The following is a 9353-nucleotide window of genomic DNA, read 5'->3' on the forward strand; positions in this document are numbered from 1 at the left end:
AGGTGCTGGGGCATAGCCAACATGAGCCCCACACCGAAGGAGGGTGGAGGTGTTTAATGCGAATTAGGGGTCATGCAAGCGCCGCAAAAGGCCGCCATGCCCTGCACATCCCTTTTTTCTTTTCATATGCAGACGAGGGTTGAAGCCAACTTTGACCCACTGCTTGGATGACATCACCATATGCAAATCCATCTGCTGCAGGCCTTCCCCCAGGAATGCTTGCACTAGTTGTTGCATTTGGTTTGTTGTTTTTTGGGTGCTTCAGTATTAGGCAGCCTTCTGCCCTCCCATGTTCATCTGAAAATATGTGTTCTCCCTGCAGTTGTTGTCCCCAGATGAGAGTTCCCTTGTGCTGCCTCAGTTGAATCGCCTTTACTTGACAGAGATGTGCCTGAGCAGCGGCCCTCCCCAGCCCTATACCAAATCATACTTATTTTGCATAGGAGATATCATGGTCATGAAGATTGTTCTCCCAGGGTGAGGTTCATTCATTGCATTCTGGGTATGATGACCCCTGTGATTTCCCCAAATGTGGGAAACTCGACTGCATTATTTGTGGTAGTGGGGGACTGTGTTTGTGCTTTCCTCTGGTCAGCTCTGGTAAAAGTCAGATTTCTTTGTCTCAGATCTTCCTCTAGCCTTGTTCTTCTTTCGAGAGTTCCCTTGTGCTGCCTCAGTTGGATCTCCTTCACTTGACAGGGGGGTGCCCGAGCAGCGACCCTCCCCAGCTCTAGCCCAACTCCTACTTACCTGCCAGGTGAGATACTATGATGATGTAGGTGCTTCTCCCAGGGCAAGGCTCACCCATTGCACTCTGGGTGTGCTGCCCCTTTGATTTCCCCAAATGTGGGAAACTTGACTGCATAATTTGTGTTTCCCCTGGTCGGCTCTCATATAATTCAGATCTCTTTGTCTCAGGTCTCTCTTCAGCCTAGTTTGCTGTCTGTTTCCACTTCTCTTTTCTTGAGCCGCTCCCTTCTATGCCCTTGCGCACTATCCTGACCTCTCCCGTCTGCTTACTTTGTGCCTTCCAACGCACAATGCATACTACAGGTAGTGCTGCAGGGCCCACACCCTTTTACATGCTTTACAGAACAGCTCTGGAGCTGTTACAGTGCCCAGCTGCTGCAAGAAATCATCTTGAATGCTTCAGGGGCTGGGGCAAAGCCAACATGAGCCCCACACCGAAGGAGGGTGGAGGTGTTTAATGCGAACTAGGGGTCATCCAAGCGCCGCAAAAGGCCGCCATGCCCTGCACGCCCCTTTTCTCTTTTCATATGCAGATGAGGGTTGAAGCCAACTTTGACCCACTGCTTGGATGACATCACCATATGCAAATCCATCTGCTGCAGGCCTTCCCCCAGGAATGCTTGTACTAGTAGTTGCATTTGGTTTGTTGTTTGGGGGTGCTTCAGTATTAGGCAGCCTTCTGCCCTCCCATGTTCATCTGAAAATATGTGTTCTCCCTGCAGTTGTTGTCCCCAGATGAGAGTTCCCTTGTGCTGCCTCAGTTGAATCTCCTTTACTTGACAGAGATGTGCCTGAGCAGCGGCCCTCCCCAGCCCTATCCCAAATCATACTTATTTTGCATAGGAGATACCATGGTCATGAAGATTGTTCTCCCAGGGTGAGGTTCATTCATTGCATTCTGAGTATGCTGACCCCTGTGATTTCCCCAAATGTGGGAAACTCGACTGCATTATTTGTGGTAGTGGGGGACTGTGTTTGGGCTTTCCTCTGCTCAGCTCTGGTAAAAGTCAGATTTCTTTGTCTCAGATCTTCCTCTAGCCTTGTTCTTCTTTCGAGAGTTCCCTTGTGCTGCCTCAGTTGGATCTCCTTCACTTGACAGGGGGGTGCCCGAGCAGCGACCCACCCCAGCTCTAGCCCAACTCCTACTTACCTGCCAGGTGAGATACTATGATCAGGAAGGTGCTTCTCCCAGGGCAAGGCTCACCCATTGCACTCTGGGTGTGCTGCTCCTGTGATTTCCCCAAATGTGGGAAACTTGACTGCATAATTTGTGTTTCCTCTGGTCGGCTCTCGTATAATTCAGATCTCTTTGTCTCAGGTCTTTCTCCAGCCTAGTTTGCTGTCTGTTTCCACTTCTCTTTTCTTGAGCCGCTCCCTTCTATGCCCTTGCGCACTATCCTGACCTCTCCCGTCTGCTTACTTTGTGCCTTCCAACGCACAATGCATACTACAGGTAGTGCTGCAGGGCCCACACCCTTTTACATGCTTTACAGAACAGCTCTGGAGCTGTTACAGTGCCCAGCTGCTGCAAGAAATCATCTTGAATGCTTCAGGGGCTGGGGCAAAGCCAACATGAGCCCCACACCGAAGGAGGGTGGAGATGTTTAATGCGAATTAAGGGTCATCCAAGCGCCACAAAAGGACGCCATGCCCTGCACATCCCTTTTTTGTTTTCATATGCAGACGAGGGTTGAAGCCAACTTTGACCCACTGCTTGGATGACATCACCATATGCAAATCCATCTGCTGCAGGCCTTCCCCCAGGAATGCTTACACTAGTTGTTGCATTTGGTTTGTTGTTTGGGGGTGCTTCAGTATTAGGCAGCCTTCTGCCCTCCCATGTTCATCTGAAAATATGTGTTCTCCCTGCAGTTGTTGTCCCCAGATGAGAGTTCCCTTGTGCTTCCTCAGTTGAATCTCCTTTACTTGACAGAGCTGTGCCTGAGCAGCGGCCCTCCCCAGCCCTATCCCAAATCATACTTATTTTGCATAGGAGATACCATGGTCATGAAGATTGTTCTCCCAGGGTGAGGTTCATTCATTGCATTCTGGGTATGCTGACCCCTGTGATTTCCCCAAATGTGGGAAACTCGACTGCATTATTTGTGGTAGTGGGGGACTGTGTTTGTGCTTTCTTCTGGTCAACTCTGGTAAAAGTCAGATTTCTTTGTCTCAGATCTTCCTCTAGCCTTGTTCTTCTTTCGAGAGTTCCCTTGTGCTGCCTCAGTTGGATCTCCTTCACTTGACAGGGGGGTGCCCGAGCAGCGACCCTCCCCAGCTCTAGCCCAACTCCTACTTACCTGCCAGGTGAGATACTATGATCAGGAAGGTGCTTCTCCCAGGGCAAGGCTCACCCATTGCACTCTGGGTGTGCTGCTCCTGCGATTTCCCCAAATGTGGGACACTTGACTGCATAATTTGTGTTTCCTCTGGTCGGCTCTCGTATAATTCAGATCTCTTTGTCTCAGGTCTCTCTCCAGCCTAGTTTGCTGTCTGTTTCCACTTCTCTTTTCTTGAGCCGCTCCCTTCTATGCCCTTGCGCACTATCCTGACTTCTCCCGTCTGCTTACTTTGTGCCTTCCAACGCACAATGCGAACTACAGGTAGTGCTGCAGGGCCCACACCCTTTTAGTTGCCTTACAGAGCAGCTCTGGAGCTGTTACAGTGCCCAGCTGCTGCAAGAAATCAGCTTGAATGCTTCAGGTGCTGGGGCATAGCCAACATGAGCCCCACACCTAAGGAGGGTGGAGGTGTTTAATGCGAATTAGGGGTCATGCAAGCGCCGAAAAAGGCCGCCATGCCCTGCACATCCCTTTTTTCTTTTCATATGCAGACGAGGGTTGAAGCCAACTTTGACCCACTGCTTGGATGACATCACCATATGCAAATCCATCTGCTGCAGGCCTTCCCCCAGGAATGCTTGCACTAGTTGTTGCATTTGGTTTGTTGTTTGGGGGTGCTTCAGTATTAGGCAGCCTTCTGCCCTCCCATGTTCATCTGAAAATATGTGTTCTCCCTGCAGTTGTTGTCCCCAGATGAGAGTTCCCTTGTGCTGCCTCAGTTGAATCTCCTTTACTTGACAGAGATGTGCCTGAGCAGCGGCCCTCCCCAGCCCTATCCCAAATCATACTTATTTTGCATAGGAGATACCATGGTCATGAAGATTGTTCTCCCAGGGTGAGGTTCATTCATTGCATTCTGGGTATGATGACCCCTGTGATTTCCCCAAATGTGGGAAACTCGACTGCATTATTTGTGGTAGTGGGGGACTGTGTTTGTGCTTTCTTCTGGTCAACTCTGGTAAAAATCAGATTTCTTTGTCTCAGATCTTCCTCTAGCCTTGTTCCTCTTTCGAGAGTTCCCTTGTGCTGCCTCAGTTGGATCTCCTTCACTTGACAGGGGGGTACCCGAGCAGCGACCCTCCCCAGCTCTAGCCCAACTCCTACTTACCTGCCAGGTGAGATACTATGATCATGTAGGTGCTTCTCCCAGGGCAAGGCTCACCCATTGCACTCTGGGTGTGCTGCCCCTGTGATTTCCCCAAATGTGGGAAACTTGACTGCATAATTTGTGTTTCCCCTGGTCGTCTCTCGTATAATTCAGATCTCTTTGTCTCAGGTCTCTCTCCAGCCTAGTTTGCTGTCTGTTTCCACTTCTCTTTTCTTGAGCCGCTCCCTTCTATGCCCTTGCGCACTATCCTGACTTCTCCCGTCTGCTTACTTTGTGCCTTCCAACACACAATGCAAACTACAGGTAGTGCTGCAGGGCCCACACCCTTTTACTTGCCTCACAGAGCAGCTCTGGAGCTGTTACAGTACCCAGCTGCTGCAAGAAATCAGCTTGAATGCTTCAGGGGCTGGGGCATTGCCAACATGAGCCCCACACCGAAGGAGGGTGGAGGTGTTTAATGCGAACTAAGGGTCACCCAAGCGCCGCAAAAGGCCGCCATGCCCTGCACGCCCCTTTTCTCTTTTCATATGCAGACGAGGGTTGAAGCCAACTTTGACCCACTGCTTGGATGGCATTACCATATGCAAATCAATCTGCTGCAGGCCTTCCCCCAGGAATGCTTGCACTAGTTGTTGCATTTGGTTTGTTGTTTGGGGGTGCTTCGGTATTAGGCAGCCTTCTGCCCTCCCATGTTCATCTGAAAATATGTGTTCTCCCTGCAGTTGTTGTCCCCAGATGAGAGTTCCCTTGTGCTGCCTCAGTTGAATCTCCTTTACTTGACAGAGATGTGCCTGAGCAGCGGCCCTCCCCAGCCCTATCCCAAATCATACTTATTTTGCATAGGAGATACCATGGTCATGAAGATTGTTCTCCCAGGGTGAGGTTCATTCATTGCATTCTGGGTATGCTGACCCCTGTGATTTCCCCAAATGTGGGAAACTCGACTGCATTATTTGTGGTAGTGGGGGACTGTGTTTGTGCTTTCCTCTGCTCAGCTCTGGTAAAAGTCAGATTTCTTTGTCTCAGATCTTCCTCTAGCCTTGTTCTTCTTTCGAGAGTTCCCTTGTGCTGCCTCAGTTGGATCTCCTTCACTTGACAGGGGGGTGCCCGAGCAGCGACCCTCCCCAGCTCTAGCCCAACTCCTACTTACCTGCCAGGTGAGATACTATGATCAGGAAGGTGCTTCTCCCAGGGCAAGGCTCACCCATTGCACTCTGGGTGTGCTGCTACTGCGATTTCCCCAAATGTGGGAAACTTGACTGCATAATTTGTGTTTCCTCTGGTCGGCTCTCGTATAATTCAGATCTCTTTGTCTCAGGTCTTTCTCCAGCCTAGTTTGCTGTCTGTTTCCACTTCTCTTTTCTTGAGCCGCTCCCTTCTATGCCCTTGCGCACTATCCTGACCTCTCCCGTCTGCTTACTTTGTGCCTTCCAACGCACAATGCATACTACAGGTAGTGCTGCAGGGCCCACACCCTTTTACATGCTTTAAAGAACAGCTCTGGAGCTGTTACAGTGCCCAGCTGCTGCAAGAAATCATCTTGAATGCTTCAGGGGCTGGGGCATAGCCAACATGAGCCCCACACCGAAGGAGGGTGGAGATGTTTAATGCGAATTAAGGGTCATCCAAGCGCCACAAAAGGACGCCATGCCCTGCACATCCCTTTTTTCTTTTCATATGCAGACGAGGGTTGAAGCCAACTTTGACCCATTGCTTGGATGACATCACCATATGCAAATCCATCTGCTGCAGGCCTTCCCCCAGGAATGCTTACACTAGTTGTTGCATTTGGTTTGTTGTTTGGGGGTGCTTCAGTATTAGGCAGCCTTCTGCCCTCCCATGTTCATCTGAAAATATGTGTTCTCCCTGCAGTTGTTGTCCCCAGATGAGAGTTCCCTTGTGCTGCCTCAGTTGAATCTCCTTTACTTGACAGAGATGTGCCTGAGCAGCGGCCCTCCCCAGCCCTATCCCAAATCATACTTATTTTGCATAGGAGATACCATGGTCATGAAGATTGTTCTCCCAGGGTGAGGTTCATTCATTGCATTCTGGGTATGCTGACCCCTGTGATTTCCCCAAATGTGGGAAACTCGACTGCATTATTTGTGGTAGTGGGGGACTGTGTTTGTGCTTTCTTCTGGTCAACTCTGGTAAAAGTCAGATTTCTTTGTCTCAGATCTTCCTCTAGCCTTGTTCTTCTTTCGAGAGTTCCCTTGTGCTGCCTCAGTTGGATCTCCTTCACTTGACAGGGGGGTGCCCGAGCAGCGACCCTCCCCAGCTCTAGCCCAACTCCTACTTATCTGCCAGGTGAGATACTATGATCAGGAAGGTGCTTCTCCCAGGGCAAGGCTCACCCATTGCACTCTGGGTGTGCTGCTCCTGCGATTTCCCCAAATGTGGGACACTTGACTGCATAATTTGTGTTTCCTCTGGTCGGCTCTCGTATAATTCAGATCTCTTTGTCTCAGGTCTCTCTCCAGCCTAGTTTGCTGTCTGTTTCCACTTCTCTTTTCTTGAGCCGCTCCCTTCTATGCCCTTGCGCACTATCCTGACTTCTCCTGTCTGCTTACTTTGTGCCTTCCAACGCACAATGCGAACTACAGGTAGTGCTGCAGGGCCCACACCCTTTTAGTTGCCTTACAGAGCAGCTCTGGAGCTGTTACAGTGCCCAGCTGCTGCAAGAAATCAGCTTGAATGCTTCAGGTGCTGGGGCATAGCCAACATGAGCCCCACACCTAAGGAGGGTGGAGGTGTTTAATGCGAATTAGGGGTCATGCAAGCGCCGCAAAAGGCCGCCATGCCCTGCACATCCCTTTTTTCTTTTCATATGCAGACGAGGGTTGAAGCCAACTTTGACCCACTGCTTGGATGACATCACCATATGCAAATCCATCTGCTGCAGGCCTTCCCCCAGGAATGCTTGCACTAGTTGTTGCATTTGGTTTGTTGTTTGGGGGTGCTTCAGTATTAGGCAGCCTTCTGCCCTCCCATGTTCATCTGAAAATATGTGTTCTCCCTGCAGTTGTTGTCCCCAGATGAGAGTTCCCTTGTGCTGCCTCAGTTGAATCGCCTTTACTTGACAGAGATGTGCCTGAGCAGCGGCCCTCCCCAGCCCTATCCCAAATCATACTTATTTTGCATAGGAGATATCATGGTCATGAAGATTGTTCTCCCAGGGTGAGGTTCATTCATTGCATTCTGGGTATGATGACCCCTGTGATTTCCCCAAATGTGGGAAACTCGACTGCATTATTTGTGGTAGAGGGGGACTGTGTTTGTGCTTTCCTCTGGTCAGCTCTGGTAAAAGTCAGATTTCTTTGTCTCAGATCTTCCTCTAGCCTTGTTCTTCTTTCGAGAGTTCCCTTGTGCTGCCTCAGTTGGATCTCCTTCACTTGACAGGGGGGTGCCCGAGCAGCGACCCTCCCCAGCTCTAGCCCAACTCCTACTTACCTGCCAGGTGAGATACTATGATCAGGAAGGTGCTTCTCCCAGGGCAAGGCTCACCCATTGCACTCTGGGTGTGCTGCTCCTGCGATTTCCCCAAATGTGGGACACTTGACTGCATAATTTGTGTTTCCTCTGGTCGGCTCTCGTATAATTCAGATCTCTTTGTCTCAGGTCTCTCTCCAGCCTAGTTTGCTGTCTGTTTCCACTTCTCTTTTCTTGAGCCGCTCCCTTCTATGCCCTTGCGCACTATCCTGACTTCTCCCGTCTGCTTACTTTGTGCCTTCCAACGCACAATGCGAACTACAGGTAGTGCTGCAGGGCCCACACCCTTTTACTTGCCTTACAGAGCAGCTCTGGAGCTGTTACAGTGCCCAGCTGCTGCAAGAAATCAGCTTGAATGCTTCAGGTGCTGGGGCATAGCCAACATGAGCCCCACACCTAAGGAGGGTGGAGGTGTTTAATGCGAATTAGGGGTCATGCAAGCGCCGCAAAAGGCCGCCATGCCCTGCACATCCCTTTTTTCTTTTCATATGCAGACGAGGGTTGAAGCCAACTTTGACCCACTGCTTGGATGACATCACCATATGCAAATCCATCTGCTGCAGGCCTTCCCCCAGGAATGCTTGCACTAGTTGTTGCATTTGGTTTGTTGTTTGGGGGTGCTTCAGTATTAGGCAGCCTTCTGCCCTCCCATGTTCATCTGAAAATATGTGTTCTCCCTGCAGTTGTTGTCCCCAGATGAGAGTTCCCTTGTGCTGCCTCAGTTGAATCTCCTTTACTTGACAGAGATGTGCCTGAGCAGCGGCCCTCCCCAGCCCTATCCCAAATCATACTTATTTTGCATAGGAGATACCATGGTCATGAAGATTGTTCTCCCAGGGTGAGGTTCATTCATTGCATTCTGGGTATGCTGACCCCTGTGATTTCCCCAAATGTGGGAAACTCGACTGCATTATTTGTGGTAGTGGGGGACTGTGTTTGTGCTTTCCTCTGGTCAGCTCTGGTAAAAGCCAGATTTCTGTGTCTCAGATCTTCCTCTAGCCTTGTTCTTCTTTCGAGAGTTCTCTTGTGCTGCCTCAGTTGGATCTCCTTCACTTGACAGGGGGGTGCCCGAGCAGCGACCCTCCTCAGCTCTTGCCCAACTCCTACTTACCTGCCAGGTGAGATACTATGATCATGAAGGTGCTTCTCCCAGGGCAAGGCTCACCCATTGCACTCTGTGTGTGCTGCTCCAGCTATTTCCCCAAATGTGGGAAACTCGACTGCATAATTTGTGTTTCCCCTGGTCGGCTCTCGTATAATTCAGATCTCTTTGTCTCAGGTCTCTCTCCAGCCTAGTTTGCTGTCAGTTTCCACTTCTCTTTTCTTGAGCCGCTCCCTTCTATGCCCTTGCGCACTATCCTGACTTCTCCCGTCTGCTTACTTTGTGCCTTCCAACGCACAATGCGAACTACAGGTAGTGCTGCAGGGCCCACACCCTTTTAGTTGCCTTACAGAGCAGCTCTGGAGCTGTTACAGTGCCCAGCTGCTGCAAGAAATCAGCATGAATGTTCTTCGTTGATTGATGGAAGAAACATCTTACAAAAACTCTCCAGATTATTGACTTTTTAAAGTTTTTCTAGGAAACGTTCTAGATGAATGCTTATTAGCGTTTGTCAGAATGTAAGTTTGCAAAGTGTCTCTGTGGCGCAATCAGTTAGCGTGTT

General features: G+C 50.1%; 15 non-coding genes and 1 pseudogene across 15 annotated transcripts; all 16 read left to right on the forward strand.

Annotated features, from left to right (window-relative positions):
• Window positions 1-426: 426 nt before the first annotated feature.
• Window positions 427-590, forward strand: LOC135031563 (U1 spliceosomal RNA). The gene has a single exon (XR_010227249.1). It is a non-coding gene; the product is annotated as a U1 spliceosomal RNA (small nuclear RNA).
• Window positions 591-742: 152 nt separating this feature from the next.
• LOC135031550 (U1 spliceosomal RNA) lies at window positions 743-884 on the forward strand (annotated as a pseudogene).
• Window positions 885-1576: 692 nt separating this feature from the next.
• Window positions 1577-1740, forward strand: LOC135031559 (U1 spliceosomal RNA). The gene has a single exon (XR_010227245.1). It is a non-coding gene; the product is annotated as a U1 spliceosomal RNA (small nuclear RNA).
• Window positions 1741-1892: 152 nt separating this feature from the next.
• LOC135031570 (U1 spliceosomal RNA) lies at window positions 1893-2055 on the forward strand. Its single transcript, XR_010227256.1, has one exon. It is a non-coding gene; the product is annotated as a U1 spliceosomal RNA (small nuclear RNA).
• A 671-nt stretch (window positions 2056-2726) lies between these two features.
• LOC135031560 (U1 spliceosomal RNA) lies at window positions 2727-2890 on the forward strand. The gene has a single exon (XR_010227246.1). It is a non-coding gene; the product is annotated as a U1 spliceosomal RNA (small nuclear RNA).
• A 152-nt stretch (window positions 2891-3042) lies between these two features.
• On the forward strand, window positions 3043-3205 carry LOC135031568 (U1 spliceosomal RNA). Its single transcript, XR_010227254.1, has one exon. It is a non-coding gene; the product is annotated as a U1 spliceosomal RNA (small nuclear RNA).
• A 671-nt stretch (window positions 3206-3876) lies between these two features.
• LOC135031565 (U1 spliceosomal RNA) lies at window positions 3877-4040 on the forward strand. Its single transcript, XR_010227251.1, has one exon. It is a non-coding gene; the product is annotated as a U1 spliceosomal RNA (small nuclear RNA).
• Window positions 4041-4192: 152 nt separating this feature from the next.
• Window positions 4193-4355, forward strand: LOC135031577 (U1 spliceosomal RNA). Its single transcript, XR_010227262.1, has one exon. It is a non-coding gene; the product is annotated as a U1 spliceosomal RNA (small nuclear RNA).
• A 671-nt stretch (window positions 4356-5026) lies between these two features.
• Window positions 5027-5190, forward strand: LOC135031555 (U1 spliceosomal RNA). Its single transcript, XR_010227241.1, has one exon. It is a non-coding gene; the product is annotated as a U1 spliceosomal RNA (small nuclear RNA).
• Window positions 5191-5342: 152 nt separating this feature from the next.
• Window positions 5343-5505, forward strand: LOC135031572 (U1 spliceosomal RNA). Its single transcript, XR_010227258.1, has one exon. It is a non-coding gene; the product is annotated as a U1 spliceosomal RNA (small nuclear RNA).
• A 671-nt stretch (window positions 5506-6176) lies between these two features.
• On the forward strand, window positions 6177-6340 carry LOC135031561 (U1 spliceosomal RNA). Its single transcript, XR_010227247.1, has one exon. It is a non-coding gene; the product is annotated as a U1 spliceosomal RNA (small nuclear RNA).
• A 152-nt stretch (window positions 6341-6492) lies between these two features.
• Window positions 6493-6655, forward strand: LOC135031573 (U1 spliceosomal RNA). Its single transcript, XR_010227259.1, has one exon. It is a non-coding gene; the product is annotated as a U1 spliceosomal RNA (small nuclear RNA).
• A 671-nt stretch (window positions 6656-7326) lies between these two features.
• LOC135031564 (U1 spliceosomal RNA) lies at window positions 7327-7490 on the forward strand. Its single transcript, XR_010227250.1, has one exon. It is a non-coding gene; the product is annotated as a U1 spliceosomal RNA (small nuclear RNA).
• Window positions 7491-7642: 152 nt separating this feature from the next.
• LOC135031569 (U1 spliceosomal RNA) lies at window positions 7643-7805 on the forward strand. The gene has a single exon (XR_010227255.1). It is a non-coding gene; the product is annotated as a U1 spliceosomal RNA (small nuclear RNA).
• Window positions 7806-8476: 671 nt separating this feature from the next.
• Window positions 8477-8640, forward strand: LOC135031556 (U1 spliceosomal RNA). Its single transcript, XR_010227242.1, has one exon. It is a non-coding gene; the product is annotated as a U1 spliceosomal RNA (small nuclear RNA).
• A 152-nt stretch (window positions 8641-8792) lies between these two features.
• On the forward strand, window positions 8793-8955 carry LOC135031582 (U1 spliceosomal RNA). Its single transcript, XR_010227266.1, has one exon. It is a non-coding gene; the product is annotated as a U1 spliceosomal RNA (small nuclear RNA).
• Window positions 8956-9353: the final 398 nt, after the last annotated feature.

This window comes from Pseudophryne corroboree, unplaced genomic scaffold, assembly GCF_028390025.1.
Source record: "Pseudophryne corroboree isolate aPseCor3 unplaced genomic scaffold, aPseCor3.hap2 scaffold_518, whole genome shotgun sequence".
Taxonomy (NCBI): Eukaryota; Metazoa; Chordata; class Amphibia; order Anura; family Myobatrachidae; genus Pseudophryne; species Pseudophryne corroboree.